The 18,683-nt window shown below is 47.2% G+C and overlaps 1 protein-coding gene across 1 annotated transcript in view; it reads left to right on the top strand.

The window, feature by feature from the left end:
- Positions 1-275: 275 nt before the first annotated feature.
- SLC6A3 (solute carrier family 6 member 3) overlaps positions 276-18,683 on the top strand; it is a 217,203-nt gene continuing 198,795 nt past the window's right edge. Inside the window, exon 1 of the mRNA XM_075314881.1 lies at positions 276-418. The gene's annotated coding sequence lies outside the window, so the exon portion shown is untranslated. The remainder of the gene's footprint in view (positions 419-18,683) is intronic.

Below are 18,683 nucleotides of genomic sequence, written 5' to 3'. Positions count from 1 at the left end.
GTGATGGAAATTGTAAATTGAACTAGTAACCTATAACTTAATTTTCAGCAATTCTCTGCCTGTGGAAAAAAAAGAACAGCCAGGGCATGCTGGTAATAAGTGGTTGAGCTCAGGAGTCATCGAAAGGATGAGCAGATGAGGGAGGGCTACTGCCTATTATCTTCCAGCAGCTCATCACTATAGTACAAATTCAGGGAGAGCAGTGGATCTTCACACCTCACTGGCTCTTATAGAGATGAAGACCTCCTTACATGTTCTACCACCTCAAGGGATCCAGAGTATGAGAAAACTATGAGCAGAGTGATTCCTGTTTAGCTTTATGAGTAAGAGACATCCTACAAATAGAAACTTTTCCCCATTTCATTTGACCTGCAATATTTCACATATTTTTCAATTTGCATGAGAAAGAATTAGACAAGTAAGTAGAACTTTTTCCTGTATGTATTGAATGGATACTTATATTTGTAATATTTTATAAATGTGTATCGGTGTAAAAGTATATGATTAAATTTAAACGATAGTCCGAAATCTATGAAATCTGGTTATTTTTATAATCATTAGCATTCACACTAATATTTACTTTCAAGTATTGTTGAGAGTGTCTTGTACTTATTTTATATTCTTTGTATTTGGGGTAATATATTTTTGCATGAAATTTCAAAACTATTTTGTGATTTATAATGGATCAGATTAATTTCATATAAATGTATGTATTAGGCTCTGTTCACACTAGTGTAATATCTTCAGTTTATAACAGAGCCAGCAGACCAATCCCACTGATTATTGGGGTTCTAGCAAGGTATCCCGAGTATTTATAGAAAGAATAATGCTACAAAATTGGTAAAAAAATGATGAAAATTCTCATTGATGTTAATGTAAAAAAGCCTAACTATACAATGATTTAATATTCTGATACATTTAGTACCATATGTATAAATTATATTATAGAATTGTTGAAGGTTTAGTAAATGCAATACCTTTTGTCACATCATATAACATAAAGCTAATGATTCTTGTTTCTAACTTGTGTGTAACTGGTTAATGTTACTAGTAACCTCTAACATGGGGTCGTGTTTCTCCATTTTCTGAAGCGTTGAGCCCCATCATCACAGTTAGCACCATGTAACTGTATGCGGCTCCATTAACAGCTATAGATGTCAGATTTTAACCTAATGATTGATTTACAAAATGTCAGGCTGGCATTTACCGTACATTGTCATCTACTTTTGTGAAATTTGCATTACTTATATTTATTGAAAAATGGAAAACAAATACTTTGAAATATCTTTCTAAAATCACGCATAAATGTTATGTATTTCAGCATTGGACATTAAAATACAATGGACATTGGAATCAGGGTGATATTTTCTATTTACATTGCTTCACATTCAAATAAAAAGTTTAACAAAGGGATTAAATATTTCCTTCTGGATGTTTAAACTAATAACATAAAGTCTCAATTTAGTGGAATCATTACCAGAATGCAGACAGGTGGTTGTGGCTGTCCATTGTACCACGGGGATGCTGCAATCTAGATGACTATATATGTATATATATATATATAATATACAATGTGTATATATATATATATATATATATATATATATATATATATATATATATATATATATATATAATATGCATTGTATATATAAATATACATATGTGTGATGAGCATATATTTATATATATATATATATATATATATATATATATATATATATATATATATATGTATATCTATACATACATAATATCATGGTCAAACATAAGTATCACAGTTTTGTTAAATTACAGTGTTTACAGTTTAATAATATTTTTTATTCCAATAAATGTCCCTATCTAGGTGTAAAAAAAATAACTGAGCAGTATTACTTATATAGATCTATTGTTTTGGCATCATCATAACTCCCTTGGTTAATATAACTTAAGTTTATAGACAGTTCTAGATGGAAGCAAAAAAAACACATCTTAATGTCGTTATGGACTGTATCAAATGACAATACCAATTTATGAAAATAGCAATTCATATTGAACTAGCTGTAGTACCCAGGCATTGCCCGGGATTTTAACTGTCTCTCCCAGTCTCTGTCTGTTTGTGTCTGTCTGTCTCTTTCTGTTTGTCTCTGTCTGTCTCTGTGTCTGTCTGCCTCTGTGTCTGTCTCTGTGTGTGTCTCTGTGAGTCTGTCTCTGTGAGTTTGTCTCTATCTGTCTGTCTCTGTCTGTCTCTATCCATGTGTGTCTCTAGCCATGTCTGTCTGTCTGTGTCTATCTCTCTGTCTATCTATCTCTCTGTCTGTCTCTTTGTCTGTCTCTCTCTATCTCTGTGTCGGTCTGTCTCTCTCTCTCTGTCTGTCTCTCTCTATCTCTGTGTCTGGCTGTCTCGTTCCAGGTCTGTCTCTTTCTCCGTCTGTCTCTTTCTCCATCTGTCTCTTTCCAGGTATGTTTCTTTCCCCGTCTTTCTCTTTCCCTGTCTGTCTCTTTATGTCTTTGTCTGTCTCTGTCTGCCTCTCTCTGCCTGTCTCTGTCTGTCTCATTCCCTGTCTGTCTCTTTCTCTGTCTGCCTTTTCCCCTGTCTATTTCTGTCTGTTTTTCTCTGTCTCTTTCCCTGTCTTTCTCTATCTCTTTCTCTGTCTGTCTCTGTCTGTCTGCCTTTTTTTTTCCTGTCTATCTCTGTCTGTTTGTCTCTTTCCCTGTCTGCCTATGTCTGTCTGTCTGTCTCTTTCCCCGTGTGTCTTTCTGTCTGACTCTTTCTGTCTATCTGTTTTTTTTTCCTATCTGTCTCTGTCTGTTTTTCTCTGTCTCTTTCTCTGTCTGTCTGTGCCTGTCCGTCTGTGTCTGTCTGTCTCTCACTCTGTCTCTCTGTCTCTATCCGTCTTCCCACTGACATCATATTACCTCACACATAAGCTTCTTATACAAACTGTGCCGCCCTCGTGCCAGCAGCCAGGCTGTTCGGATCCGGATCGAAGGTCTCCGGACCCGGGGGTCGTGCGGCCACTCAAATGAATGGTGATATTTACAGGGGATTATAGAGTTCGTGATGCCACCCGTGGTGTGTGGTAATTTGGAGTACAACCGCTGCAGTTGGGAGTACCCGGGGGTGACGGAATGGGGCAGCCAGGTGTTGTGACCCTCCACGGGTAGGGGGAATACCCCGGGACTCAGTGATAGGGAGAGGGAGTGCCGTTGGATGCGAAGGGGGTCACTCTTGTACTCACTCAGTCCATTAAGCTGACACCGACAACTGGATAAACCAAAGTTCTGTGAATCGCTGCCGCTGAGGGGAGCTTAGTTCGGGTCCCATCCCCAATGGTGCTGCCTGGTGATCCGTGACCTACCTCCTAGCACTAAGTTTACTTCTCTGTGGGTCCCGGTAGTATCTAACTTGCCGGGTCCCGCTCCCCACTATGGCTAAGTGTGGGAGCTTGCTCTCAGGGTTCACGCTTGAGATTTTCTGGACCGTTTGAGTGGAAAGTCCTATCCCCCTCATTGCACTAGTACCCCGATTTTGGAGTGGGTGGAGAGCGGATCTTGAAGGCTCCGTTCTTGTTGGGTAAATTGTCAGGTTGCCTGAAGCTACTCCCTGACCTAGGGTCCACGTACCGCATCATGCCTTGGTCACAACCCGATGATGGTGCAAGGCTGCCGGCTGTCCTCCTTGACAGATCCGTGCCCTCTGCCACGATCCCCTGCGACCGGGGTCCAACTCCTCTAGGCCCAGACCACCGTCTGCCACCTAGATAGCTTCCTAGGAGCCCTGCTCCTGACCGCCTCTCTCCTTCACTTCCAACACACAACTCCTGACTCTCCTGACCTCCCCTATCCAACTCCCCAAGTGGGCGACCCTATTCCACTCAGGCCGTTTACTGGTATGTCTGGTGGGTGTGGTGAAGAGTGTACCTAGGATTTGATTAGCTGATGTAGGCAACACTATATAGTTGGGGACCCATAACCAAGAAGGAGGTGGATACTGCATGGGGGGGCAGATTGTGCAATACCCTCTGACAACCTGATAGTCAATGGGCGTCACACTAATAATTTCCTTTGTAGCTCACAGCTCCATTCACTTTAATGGAGGCAGGTTTTTTGGAGAGTAACTGTAAAGCGTGGGGTTAAATTTTCCTGTCAAAACATAGTATATGACATTCCCTGAGTCACATGGGGCGTCTGTGCAAAATTTAGTGATTGTAAATGTGACGGTGCACATTCCTTTAGCGGACATACACACACATACATACATACATACATACATACATACATACACACATACATACATACACACACGTACACTCAGCTTTATATATTAGATTACAAATGTTTTTTATTTATTTTTTTGCATTGTGTACTATGAAATTTTGCATTTAAATCTTATTGTTTGTCACAGTACACAGAAGAAACAAATGTATTACTTTCAGCTTTGCTACATCTACATATTTTATTCCTTCACTAGTTAGTAATAATTAATTTAGGAAATATTATTTATTAATATCACACCTGCCTGTGCTATATGTTTGCTCACATGCTTTGTGGATTCAATATCTTGTGGGTTTTTGGTCGTGCAAAGCACCTTATATAAACTTATTGAGTAATGAGTCGTCTGGTCCTTTGGGCTACACTGTAAAGTCATTATTTTCCATTTCCTGCAGCTTTTTTAATAAGGTTTATTTGCATTACTACTTGCCAATTGTCACACTTAGTTATTTTCTTTTTCTTTTTTGTGGGTATTGTTAGTTAATACAATATTGCTCCATGGCAGGGCTTTATAGTAACATGAATGTTCAGCTCAATAATTCAATAATGGACATTAAAGGTTCGTTTTTTCCCTTTTCACAGATAATATATTTTAATCTCTGTATAAACGGATGTTTAGTTATACTGTATGTTTCATAAAATAATTTTTCTTTGATATAAGTAAATACACCCACTTCTATGCTGCTTCTGAGCAAAAACAACAGTATTCTCACTCACTGGCAGTATAAATATCACTGAGTAGGAAATTTTACTTTGCAGATTAAATATTTTTTCTCTCATTGTTTTTTCTGTTTGAGAATCACTTGTTTCTTCTTCAGTTTTGATTTTCCTTACATTTCCATATAAATATGTGTATATGAGTTGTCCATCATGTCATCATTTTGAACCAGTCTTTTGTTTATCTTAAACATTTTCTATAAGAGACGTTTTTCCTCCTTATTTTTTCTTGAATCTGTTTTTTTAATAAACTTGTATTAAATAACTGATCATAAATAAAACATTTTCTGTACTCATGGGCCACTTTTCCCCTTCTTTGCCTCCTGCACTCAGCATTCAATGAAGGCTGTGTGCACACGGTGCATTTTTTTCTATGCATTTTTAGTGCAGTTTGACAGAAAAATGCATGTCTATCCTTATGCCAGCAAAGTCAATGAGAATTCTGAAGGTCTGTGCGCACTTTGCTTATATCTTAATTGCAGATTTGGTGCAGAAAATAATCTGCAGCTGTCACAAAGACTCTGGGGACAGCAGGAAAACGGTGCTCCTAAGCTGACAATCAGGCTAGTGGGCCCTAGTTATTCCTAGTCTCAGGGATACCCCTAAAGGTGGGGATGACTGAGTCTACTTCCTGGCCCTGCTCCTGAGTAGTTCTGATCTGATACCCCCTCTCCCAGAGGGGGCCAAGACAGGAGTGACATTAAATCCACAAAAATCGACAGATGGGAAACGAAAACTCTGTCACACAGCACAAACAAACAAAGGTATCATGCCGTAAAAGATAAGGAGGAAAACAAGAGCAAGGAGGAAAACAAGAGCAGGGAGGAAACAAGACAACAGGTAAACTCCACAACCATTCTTGGCAAAAAACAACACTTTCCAGATAGTCTGGGACACTGCAGCACACAGACTAATATAGTATAACCTATAGCTGGCATGAAAAGAAGATTTCATCCAGCTTAAATAGAGAGAGGAGCAGATGTGATTAGCCTCCTCACAACATTCGATCAAAGGCGTCTAACAAGCAGGCTAGCATAGTTTAACTCTTGCTAGCCTGTCTATGAGTAAGCACCCATCAGGCCGATGCCAGAGTGTGCCTGTGTTGATCAGAAACGCCAGAGAAACCATTGGGCAGAGTTTCAGGATCTGCAATGTGAACAGAGCTTGATGCCATCATGACAGTGGGCGAAGTTTGTGCACAACTCCTTGTGACAGGACCCCTCTCTCTGAGAGGGGCCTCTGCGTCCTCAGGACCTGATCTCTCTAGATGGAGATGGTGAAATGACCTAACCAGATGCTCCGCATCTATATCTGAGACTGGTAGCCAAGTTCTCTCCTCAGAACCATATCCTTGCCAATGAACTAAGTAGTAGAATGAACGGCAAATTAAATGGAAATCAATGATCATAGATACCTGAAATTCTAATGACCCATCAACTTGGACTGGAGGCGTAGATAAAGGGAAAGTTGCTCCTGATGCCACAAATTTGTTTTACAGCAATTTAGTAAAAATATTATGAATCTTGCAGGATGCCGGTAACATCAGGCATAAAGCCAACAGATTAATGATAGCAGTGATTCTCAATGGACCAATAAACAGAGGTCCTAACTAAAGTGAAGGCACCTTAAGCTTAATGTTTCTTGTTGGCAACTGCACCAGATCACTCACACACAGGTCCAGACTAGGCACACATCTACAGTACAGTCAGCCGCACACTTATACTTAGAACCCATGTCACGCAAATGCTCCTGAACCTTCTCCCATGTAGACTTTAATGAGGAGATCGATTAGTCCTCTCCAGGTACCTGTGATGAGAGCCCTTCCTGAAATGTACAGAACCGGGGATGATGATCATAGACACAAAATGGAGATACACCAGAAGATTTATGTCAGCAATAATTGATGACAAATTCAGCAAGAGGAAGGAACGAGGACCACTCCTCCGGATTATCTGAAACAAAATACAATACTGCTCCAAATTTTGATTCATACATTGTTTGTCCATTAGACTGAGGATGGAACTTTGACGAATGAGATAGTTTAATTCCTAACCAAGAGCAGAAAGCTCTCCATAAGTTGGCAATAAACAGAGTTCCTCTATCAGAAACAATTTTAGAAGGGGCTCTATGGAGTCTGACAATCTCATGCACAAACACCTGGGCTAATATCTTAGCATTAGGTAATGATGGTAAAGAGTCATTTTAGAAAACCTATCCACCACTATAAAAATTACTGTATTACCAGCAGAGGAAAGTCAATCCGTAAAAAGGTCCATGAAAATGTCTGTCCAAGGTTGACTAGGAACACTCAAAGGCTGTAGCCATCCTGAGGGACGATAGTAAGACTCCTATGAGTGCGCACAGGTGGCACATGCAGATACATAGGATACTGTCACGCTCCCCGGGTCCTCACCCCCGTTCCCCGGCTCACATGCCACGCTCTCCGCTCCCCAGTCACCGGATTCCGTCCGTCCCAGGGCTCCGGGCCCCCGATCCCGGCGCCCGACAGCTTCCCTGGACCTGGCCGGCTCCCCTGCGTCCTCCTCGCAGCCTCTTTCCCTGGCTTCTGGCACCCGGGCGGCGCGCATGCGCATTAGGGCGCGCGCGCGGTCACTGACCCTTTCTTAAAGGGCCAGCGTCCATTAACAGGAAATGAGGTTGCACAGGTACAGGGTATATAGGGGGTCATTGTCCAAGGGGGCGGGGCCTGATCTTCGTGTTCCCTGAGCTAGGAGTCAGGTCTCCTGGTGTTACTGTGCTCGTACTCACCTATCTCTCTTTGTAGAGCCGTGCCTGCTTCGCCATCCAGTCTGCCGTATCCTGAAACCCGAACGCTGTCCATCTGCCATCCTGACAGTCCGCACCACCTCGGATCCCTGCGGTGACTCGTCTTCTTGCTCCCAAGGTTCCGGACCCCGCCTGACATCATCTCGGCTTCCGAACCTGAGCTGCGTCACCCGGACTACCACCCGTAACTCCGTAGTCCCAGGGACTTCTCCGCTATACCTGTGTGCAAGGACTGCTCTGCTGTTTCTAGTGCTCCAGCTGCCGGACTCTTTGCTACCATCTAGGAGTTCGGTCCAGTGGATCCACCTCCTGGGCCTGCCCGTACACCTGGCCGTGACAGTAAGATCAGGCCATGGATCCCGCTGCAGCACTATTGGCCCTGCAAGAGGAACTCCAACGCCAGCGTGAAGTCCAGACCCGCATGCTGCAATTTATGACCTCCGTGGACACCCGCCTGTACACGTTACAAGCATCAATGACGCCTGCGGCACCCAGGTCCTCCAATGGACAATCCACGGCTCCCGCACCAGTGGCAGCCTCGTCGGGTGCTTCCCAACTCCGGTTGGCTTCACCACCTCGTTATTCTGGAGATCCCAAGACCTGCAGGGGCTTCATCAACCAGTGTTCCCTTCATTTCACGCAGCTGCCACATCTATTCGCCTCCGACCAAGCCAAGGTCGCCTTTATAATGTCCCACCTAGAGGGCGAGGCACTGGCGTGGATGAACCCCTTGTGGGAGAAGGAGGACCCCGTGACCAAGAACCTTCGAGAGTTCCTGCAGGCCTTTCGCAGTACCTTTGACGAGCCGGGACGCGCCTCTGCGTCTGCTTCATCACTTCTCCGCCTACGTCAAGGAACACTGACGGTGGGCCAATACGCCATCCGTTTCCGCACTTTGGCTTCTGAACTCGGGTGGAATAATGAGGCCCTGACAGCCGCCTTCTGGGAGGGACTCTCGAGTCGCATCAAAGATGAGTTGGCGGGTCGTGACTTGCCCTCCACCCTAGATGCCCTGATTGCCCTGGCTACTCGAGTGGACATTCGTTTTCAGGAGCGCTCTAAAGAGCTGTCTCGTGAGAGACGACCGGTACGGCATTCCTCACCTCCCCAGAAGCCCTCCGCACCTCAGTCATCAACAGCTGGGATTCCCGTCCACGAGCCCATGCAGATTGACCGAGTACGACAGTCTGAACAGCGTCGAGCAGAGCGGCTCGCCAAGGGCCTCTGCTTTTACTGCGGAGAGGGCACACACCTGCTACGCGCCTGTCCCGAGAGGCCGGGAAACTCCAAAGCCTAGGGTTGGTAGGAGAGGCCACCCTAGGTGCTGGGACTCTCTCAGACCCGGTTATGTGGACTGTGCAAGTGTCAACGGGAGAGACGCGGTTCACGGCTGAGGCATACCTCGATTCCGGGGCAGCAGGCAATTTCATTCAGCAGGCCACGGTGGACAAGTACCAGCTGCCTGTTACTCCACTTGACAAACCCCTCGTGATAGCCTCTGTGGATGGGAGACCTCTCTCTGATACCATCTCCTGGGTCACCAGACCGGTCGAACTACGTATCGGTGCCCTGCACACCGAGAACATCTCTCTCTACGTCCTTCCACACATGTCCCATCAAATCCTGCTGGGACTTCCCTGGTTGCGGACACACGAACCCTCAGTCAGCTGGGGTACTGGCGAAATCACCCGATGGGGTCCTTCTTGTCATGAGAAGTGTCTGAAGTCCATACCACACATCCGACGACCTCCGGTTCCAGAGAACCTACCGGAACTGCCCTCGGCCTATTGGTCCTTCGCAGACGTTTTCGACAAGAAGGAGTCTGAGGTACTTCCGCCACACCGTCCCTACGATTGTGCCATCGACCTGCTCCCAGGAACAACACCACCTCGAGGACGGATATATCCGTTGTCCCCAGCCGAAACCAGGGCCATGTCTACCTACATCACAGAGAGCCTGGCTAAGGGATTCATCCGGAGATCCTCCTCTCCTGCGGGAGCGGGCTTCTTCTTCGTTAAGAAGAAAGAGGGTGACCTACGCCCCTGCATCGACTACCGGGGTCTGAATCAGATCACCGTAAAGAACAAGTACCCTCTGCCGCTCATCCCCGAATTGTTCGACCGGCTCAGAGGAGCCCGTGTGTTCACCAAACTGGATCTTCGGGGTGCTTACAACCTAGTTCGTATCCGTTCTGGGGACGAATGGAAGACCGCGTTTAATACTCGCGATGGGCACTATGAATACTGCGTGATGCCCTTCGGCCTATGTAATGCACCAGCAGTCTTCCAAGAATTGGTGAACGACATCTTCCGGGACCTCCTCTACGTCTGTGTAGTAGTGTATCTGGATGACATCCTTATCTACTCTCCGGACCTCCAGACCCACAGAGAGAACGTCCAGCTGGTCCTACAACGACTGAGAGAGAATCGTCTATACGCCAAATATGAGAAGTGTGTCTTTGAGCAGTCTTCTCTCCCTTTCCTGGGATACATCATCTCGGGTACTGGACTGCAAATGGATCCTAAGAAGGTGTCCTCCATACTCAACTGGCCTCCCCCTTCTGGACTAAAGGCAATCCAACGGTTCCTGGGATTTGCCAACTACTACCGCCAGTTCATCCCTCACTTCTCTGCCCTGACTGCTCCTCTCTCCGCTTTGACCAAAAAGGAGGCTAATCCAAAGGACTGGTCACCTGCGGCCGACGCCGCGTTTTGCTCACTGAAGCGAGCATTTGCCTCCGCTCCTGTACTCCACCGTCCGGAGTTAAACCGCCAGTTCACCTTGGAGGTGGATGCCTCCTCCTCGGGAGCCGGAGCAGTGCTCATGCAAAAGTCCTCCTCCGGGAAGATGGTTACATGCGGTTTCTTCTCCAAGAGCTTCTCTGCACCTGAACGTAATTACACCATCGGTGACCGAGAACTATTGGCGGTCAAACTGGCTCTGGAGGAATGGCGCTACCTCCTGGAAGGAGCAGTGTACCCCGTGATTATCTACACGGACCACAAGAACCTGGAATACCTACGGTCCGCTCAGCGACTGAACCCACGGCAAGCCAGGTGGTCCTTATTCTTTGCCAGGTTCGACTTCCAGCTCCATTTCCGACCCGCAGACAAGAATGTACGTGCGGATGCCTTGTCTAGGTCTTTCATGCCCATGGAGCAGGAGGAAGAGACTACCCAGCCTATCATCCCTCCTAGCAAGATTATTCCGGTGGCCCCTGTCACCCTGGCCCAGATACCGCCCGGAAAGACCTATGTCTCTGAGACTGACAGGCAAAAGGTGTTACACTGGGGTCATGCCTCGAAAACAGCCGGTCATGCAGGCCAGAAGAGAACATGGGGTGCGATTGTACGCCATTATTGGTGGCCATCCCTTCGCACGGACGTCGCTGCTTTTGTCTCTGCCTGCTCCTCTTGTGCCAGGAACAAGACGCCCAAACACCTGCCCTATGGCCGTCTTCTGCCTCTACCGATACCCTCAGTCCCGTGGCAACACATAGCAATGGACTTTATTACGGACTTGCCATTATCCTCCGGGCACACAGTCATATGGGTCGTGGTTGATCGATTCTCCAAAATGGCCCACTTCGTTCCTATGGCCGGACTGCCCTCTGCTCAGGAACTCGCGGAAGCCTATATACATCACATCTTCCGCTTGCATGGCTTTCCATCCCACATAGTGTCCGACAGAGGAACTCAGTTCACCTCCCGCTTCTGGAGGGCTCTATGCAAACATCTGGGAGTGACTCTGGACTTTTCTTCTTCTTACCATCCTCAGTCTAACGGCCAAGTGGAGAGGGTCAATCAAATCGTGACCTCATACCTACGTCACTATGTCAACGCCCATCACGACGACTGGTCCTCGCTTCTGCCTTGGGCTGAATTCTCCCATAACCACCACGTCAGTGAGTCATCCTCCGAATCTCCCTTCCATGTTGTTTATGGACTCCAGCCCGCCGTCCCATTGCCTATATCCCCTTCATCGGATGTTCCGGCTGCTGATACTGCAGTTCGTGACTTTGCTACCATTTGGGACTCTGTCAAAGCGTCCCTTGGGCGCGCTTCCCAGCGGATGAAGAAACACGCTGACAAGAGACGTCTGGATCCTCCGTGTTTCTCTCCTGGTGACCTGGTCTGGCTTGCTTCCCAGTACATCCGATTGAAGATACCTTCCTACAAGCTGGGTCCTCGCTACATCGGGCCGTTTAAGGTCCTCAGCAAGATCAATGAGGTATCCTACAAGCTACAGCTCCCGGCCACGATGAGGATACCCAACTCCTTCCACGTCTCTCTGCTCAAGCCGGTTGTCCTTGGTCCCTTCTCCGCTGCTGCCAGTCCGGCCCCTCCTCCTATTGCCGATGATGACATCTATGCGGTAAGGGATATCGTGGCCATGAAGACCGTACGAGGTCGACAGTTCTTCCTGGTGGACTGGGAGGGGTATGGTCCTGAGGATAGGTCTTGGGAGCCCAGGGAGAACGTGGGCACTCCTCTTATCCGTGCCTTCATGTCCCGGTTGCGGGGAGGGGGGCGTGGGGGGGGGGGTACTGTCACGCTCCCCGGGTCCTCACCCCCGTTCCCCGGCTCACATGCCACGCTCTCCGCTCCCCAGTCACCGGATTCCGTCCGTCCCAGGGCTCCGGGCCCCCGATCCCGGCGCCCGACAGCTTCCCTGGACCTGGCCGGCTCCCCTGCGTCCTCCTCGCAGCCTCTTTCCCTGGCTTCTGGCACCCGGGCGGCGCGCATGCGCATTAGGGCGCGCGCGCGGTCACTGACCCTTTCTTAAAGGGCCAGCGTCCATTAACAGGAAATGAGGTTGCACAGGTACAGGGTATATAGGGGGTCATTGTCCAAGGGGGCGGGGCCTGATCTTCGTGTTCCCTGAGCTAGGAGTCAGGTCTCCTGGTGTTACTGTGCTCGTACTCACCTATCTCTCTTTGTAGAGCCGTGCCTGCTTCGCCATCCAGTCTGCCGTATCCTGAAACCCGAACGCTGTCCATCTGCCATCCTGACAGTCCGCACCACCTCGGATCCCTGCGGTGACTCGTCTTCTTGCTCCCAAGGTTCCGGACCCCGCCTGACATCATCTCGGCTTCCGAACCTGAGCTGCGTCACCCGGACTACCACCCGTAACTCCGTAGTCCCAGGGACTTCTCCGCTATACCTGTGTGCAAGGACTGCTCTGCTGTTTCTAGTGCTCCAGCTGCCGGACTCTTTGCTACCATCTAGGAGTTCGGTCCAGTGGATCCACCTCCTGGGCCTGCCCGTACACCTGGCCGTGACAGATACCACATCCCTCCAGATTCAGGGCCACCAAAAGTGATGCAATATGAGATCCAGGGTACCTTCACTAGAGATAAGTGAACCTTTCTGTCATGATTTACTCCTGGTTTAGCTGCAGCTGAGCCTTTTTTTTAGTTTCACTTCTGATACAGGTAATGTTAGGGGTTAATCCTTCCTGCCTCGCTATGGAGGTCAGGCTACTTTATTAGGGCACTGTTTCTCTGGGACTACGCCAGTGATATTTCTGGCTCTGCTGTGTTCTGCTCGTGAGTGACCTGTTGTCTGACCTGCTCCCTCCTAACCTCCGTGTTCACCTGACTTGTTGTTAACCTCCTCTGTTCTCTATTTTCGTCTTGTCAGTGTCTCTCCTGCCGTCTCCTTCCAGCTCCCTGCTCGTCTGTCTCCCTGTTCGTTCCTTATCTGTTTACCTTGATTCTGTTCTTGTCTTCCCATTCTCCCACACTTCTGAGTTCTGATTTCCCAGCTACTGACTGTTTTCTTCTCTCTGACTACGTTTAGACTTTGCCCCTGTGTATTTACAAGACCTCATGTTGTGACACAGCTTTCTGACGATTCTACTGTGATCTGGTGGGCTTGACTAGAATTACCTCTGCTAGGGAATTCTCTGCTCATACGTTTTCTCCACTCTAATCCCCCCTAGTGGTTTACCAGCTAACTACCTTCTCAGGTAGTTTCAGGAATCCTTTCTGACCCACATTACTGTGCTGTTCTGCTATTGTACATGTTAGAGTACAGCGTGACACTTTCAAAATTCAATTCGCCGAGCCTTGCCAAACAAACGCTACGTTTGCCAAACTGTTCATCAAACCTTTCGAGTCCCGAGGTTACTGTGGTCTGGTCAGCCTGGTAGCAGGGAGGAATGTCTCTTTGCCAGGTACGTTGGATGCCTTCCTTTTTGCGCCTTGTATGTCGGATCCCCGTGGCTTGAATCTACTTGGGGACCCCAGTTCTTTGTTGCTTAGTGCTATGTCCCTCTCTGATAGGTGCGCGAGCTGGGTGTGGGGCCCGCGTGTTCCTCCGTGGCCCCGGGCTCTATTTTGCTACTTCGCCTTAGGGCTTTGTTGGTGGGGAAGGAAACATGGAATCTCCTGCCCTCTGGGTTTTACTACTAAGCCTTTAGTATCCAGTAATCTAGGACTCCGTGTCCTGTGCAATGTGCTCGGTCATGGAAAGCTTGCTGACAGCTTTCTAACAGTGACCGGTCTCTTTCCTCTCATCCAGGGTTCTGAGGTTTCACTTTCTGTTTTTTCTGACTAACCCCTTCCCATCCCAGAATGCACAGAGGAGGCTCGTCCCAACCAGGACCTGAGCTCCAACTTCTGGTCTGAGTCAGGAAGTGCTGTGTGCAATGGTACCTGACAATGAGATCTTCCCCGCTGCTTCAGGCATAGCACTGTCCTCCAGGTGAAGAGAACAATGCCACTGTGGTTCCCATGACAACTGGGGTGCCACATTCCCCCTTGGTTAAATTCAGAACTCCGGAACTGAGAAAAGATTTGGAAAAGACAAGAATACAAAATTATTACAATTAATACAGGTTACATATATATATATATACAAAATATTAACATTGGTCAGTTGCACATTCTTAACTATTGCTATACATCCGATTCCCGGTACCGGGTTGGCTTCCGATCTCTGCTGTGACCTACGAGGAATTGGGTGCAACCCCTCACTATTGGGTAATTCTCATCCAACCCGGTTGTCTACGGTTATGCTGGAGGATGGCCCTGTGCTTTCTGGCAGGGCAGGTGGACTCACCGTGGGCATGGCAGGTTTACCGCAAGTAAGAGGCAGGTCTCCCGGGTCTTCTTTGGGCGTAACATCCACTTCACTGGCAGGTAGATCTTTAGATGGGGCTGGAGCCACGACCACTTCTGGTGGGGCAATTTGATGGAAGGTCAAGACCAGTACTACAACAGCTTGATTACACTGTGTCCAGGTTTTGGGGAACGCTCCTAGGATGGTTTGGATAGTCTCTTCTTATTGTACTTCAGGTTGGGAAATTTTGGGGCTATTTTCACCAATCCGCAACTGATCAGGGCATATGTTCAAGTGGTCTCTGGAAACGGCTGTTGAAGTCTTTCCCCCATCTTTGCTAATGAGACACACCTTGGGATTATCAAATCTTGACGGCATGACAGTGAACGGCTCAGCTTCCCATTGGTCATTCAATTTGTGCATTCTTCATTTTCTCTTGAGGATCTGTTCTCCCGGTGCCAGGAGAGCTGCTGAATCGGTTTGGTTATAGTTACTCTCCAGTCTCTGCCTGGCTTCAGATAGACTATTTTCCACACACTCTTGGACCTGACGATATCGTTGTTGTCGCTCAATGTCCCAGTCTACCTCCGGTGGAGCTGCGTCGAGTTCCAAGACTCCCATGTCCAGGTCAATAGTCAGCCTGCCAGGTCTTGCCCGCATCAGATAGGCCGGGGTACAGTTGGTGGACTTCACCGGGATATTGTTGTACATATCTACGAAGTCTGGCAGCTTCTCCAGCCACAGGTTCCTTTCCTCAAGAGGCAGTGTCTTGAGTAAGTTCAGCACCGCCTGGTTCATCTGCTCACACATTCCGTTACCTTGGGGGTGATACGGTGTCGTTCTTATCTTCTTACAGCCGTACAGGTGACAGAATTCCTGGAACACTTCGGCTTCAAAGTCTGGTCCTTAATCTGCGACTACACTTTCAGGGTAACCATGGGGTTGACAAAAGTACTCCTGGAATGCCTTAACTGTAGTTCTGGACGTCTGGTCTTTTACAGGGACCCGCGTGTTCCTCCGTGGCCCCAGGCTCTATTTTGCTACTTTGCCTTAGGGCTTTGTTAGTGGGGCAGGAAACATGGAATCTCCTGCCCTCCGGGTTTTACTACTGAGCCTTTAGTACCCAGTAATCTGTGCAATGTGCGCGGTCCTGGAAAGCTTGCTGACAGCTTTCTAACAGCGACCGGTCTCTTTCCTCTCCTCCAGGGTCCTGAGGTTTCACTTTCTGGTTTTCTGACTAACCCCTTCCCATCCCAGAATGCACAGAGGAGGCTCGTGCCAACCAGAACTTCAGCTCCCCCTTCTGGCCTGAGTCAGGAAGTGATGTGTGTAATGGAACCTGACATTGAGATCTTCCCTACTGCTTCCAGGCATAGCACTGTCCTCCAGGTGAAGAGAACAATGCCACTGTGGCTCCCATGACCACTGTGGTGCCACATCTCATTACCAGAGGATTGAGGACATGGAAAGAACAGTTTACATGCTTCTTGAAAAGTTACAGTCTGGCTGCGCTCCCAAAAAGTCTTTCCAGGAGGGGCAGTTTGGGTTCAGATGGTCTGGCAACCAACACGGACTGCGCTGGTATGGCGGATTGCGCTGGTGTGGCGGCGTGCGCTAGTTGCTGTACCGCCACCTTTAATTCAGCCACCTGGAGACAGAGGGTCTGCAACTGCCTGGGTCTATGTTGAAAATTTAAGTGTGGCCAGCTATAATGTCATGAAGAATCTGGGGATAGCAGGAAACTGTGATTCCTAAGCTGACAATCAGGCTAGGGGGCCCTAGAAATCCCTAGTCTCAGGTATACCCCTATATGTGGGGATGGATGAGTCTCCTTCCTGGCCCTGCTCCTGAGCAGCCCTAACGTAATGCCTCCTCTCCTTCCCAGGTGGAGATGGGACAGAAGTGAGATTAAACCCACAAAAATAGACTGACAGGGTAATGCAAAACTCCGTCACACAGCAAACACAAGCAAAGGTATTAGACAATAAAAGGTAAGGAGGAAAACAAGAGCAGAGAGGAAACAACAATATGACTGGTAAACTCCACAAGCACACCAGGCAAAAACCAACACTTTCCAGATAGTCTGGGACACCACAACACACAGACTAACACAGTATAACCTAAGGCTGGCATGGGAAAAAGATTTCATCCAACTTAAATATGAGAGAAGCAGATGTGATTGGCATCCTCACAACATGTGATAAAAGGAGCCTAACAAACAGGCTGTGTAAAAAGCTGGATGGAAAAGAGCGTAATAGGGTCTTACCCAGTAACAAGGAATAAAAATAATAAGGGAATGTGCTCACCTTATTGGGTTGTGTATCACACAACCAGAAGTAAAGCCTGTAACCAGCTGCTGCAGAGTCCACGTGCTGAAGAAGCCAAAGATCACTAAGGAACACTGTAAGGGCTCATGCGCACGTAACTGCTGAATATCCTGCAGCGATTTGACAGCACATGTGCGCTCAAATCGCTGCAGAAAAACTGCATAATGAATGCAGTTTTTTTGTTAAAAAGATCCGATTTCATGCGCTCGGGATGCTGCCCCCACCATAGACAGAGTGGGAGCTGCATCAAGAAAGCACATATAATTGACATGCTCATTTTTATGAACGCACGGATTTGGGTCAAAATTTTAGCATCCAAATCGCTGCGTTCAAAAAAGCATTGTGCGCAAGTCTCATGTACAATCTACATAGACTGTGCAGGGGACGCAGGACACATGCATTTACGCTGCAGTTCTATACGCAGTGTGCGCATGAGCCCTAAATGTGGAACCGATACTGCGCTGCTGGAGATACGACACACATCCAGGAAAAAGTAAAATACGAGGTGTTTTAATTCAACCATTTCAAAGTGTCACCCCACTTCTTCATCAGAAAATCCACCAGTCAGAGCCTGACGCCACCAAGACAATTGGCGAAGTTTGCGCACAATTTCGTTTGACAGCAGCATGTCAATTGTTGGTGCATTTTTTCCTGCATTTTTTAGCCTTCCACCCATTGACTTCACTAAAAAATGCATGACACAAAATGCACCAAAATGTTGGTGCATTTTTCTGCCAGAAGGTGCAGATGCAGAAAATTTCTGCACCCAATCTATAGCACGCACACATAGCCTAAATCTTTCAGCTGATGCAGATATCAACGTGTTACAAATAGAGGTTAATAGTAAGGATGAGAGGAGAGCTGCGGAAAGGAGACAGAGGCATACACACACGGTGCTAAAGGCTGCTGGTTTTTAAACAGTTTTGTTTTTCATTTTATTATGCCGCTATATGATGACCTTCATGCTACTTCTAATTCAGAGGGTATATACGAGTTAAACAGTTAAGCAGAATCTTCTCTGCTCTGTGTGTGCAGTGTATGGGAGACATCATAGTCTTCAATCAGGAGCAAGGAACACAGACAAATAGAGATGGAGAATGCATACGGAAAAATGCCATATACAGGCCAAATAATGTCCACAAATAATGCAATGTATAAATTACAAAAAAAAAACTAGCATATTTTGAAAGTGACTTGAAATGATTCCTATGCTTTGAGCACTCTGTTTCACGAAATAAATTTAAAGGGATTGTGCCACAAAGTACATTTAACTGTAATGAATAGATCTTGGCATAAAAATAATTTTGAGAATTGGATGAGTTAAAAAGTGTTCCTTCCCTGAGATAATCTTATATTTGTGCCCTTGTTATGTGCAGTACTATATAATTGTTATGCGCAGGAGGAGACCACTCTTGTTATGACTCACATCAGACCATCAATAGCACAGACATATTTGGGGCAAACCCCCACTGCTAGGCAAGTCCTTTAGGGCTGGGAAATTCTTCCCCTGCTCCCAAAAGGGAGGGGCGTCTTG

Source organism: Anomaloglossus baeobatrachus, chromosome 6 (genome assembly GCF_048569485.1).
Source record: "Anomaloglossus baeobatrachus isolate aAnoBae1 chromosome 6, aAnoBae1.hap1, whole genome shotgun sequence".
NCBI lineage: Eukaryota > Metazoa > Chordata > Amphibia > Anura > Aromobatidae > Anomaloglossus > Anomaloglossus baeobatrachus.
The sequence above is the reverse complement of the archived record's forward strand: the minus strand, read 5'-3'. Positions and strand labels throughout refer to the sequence as shown.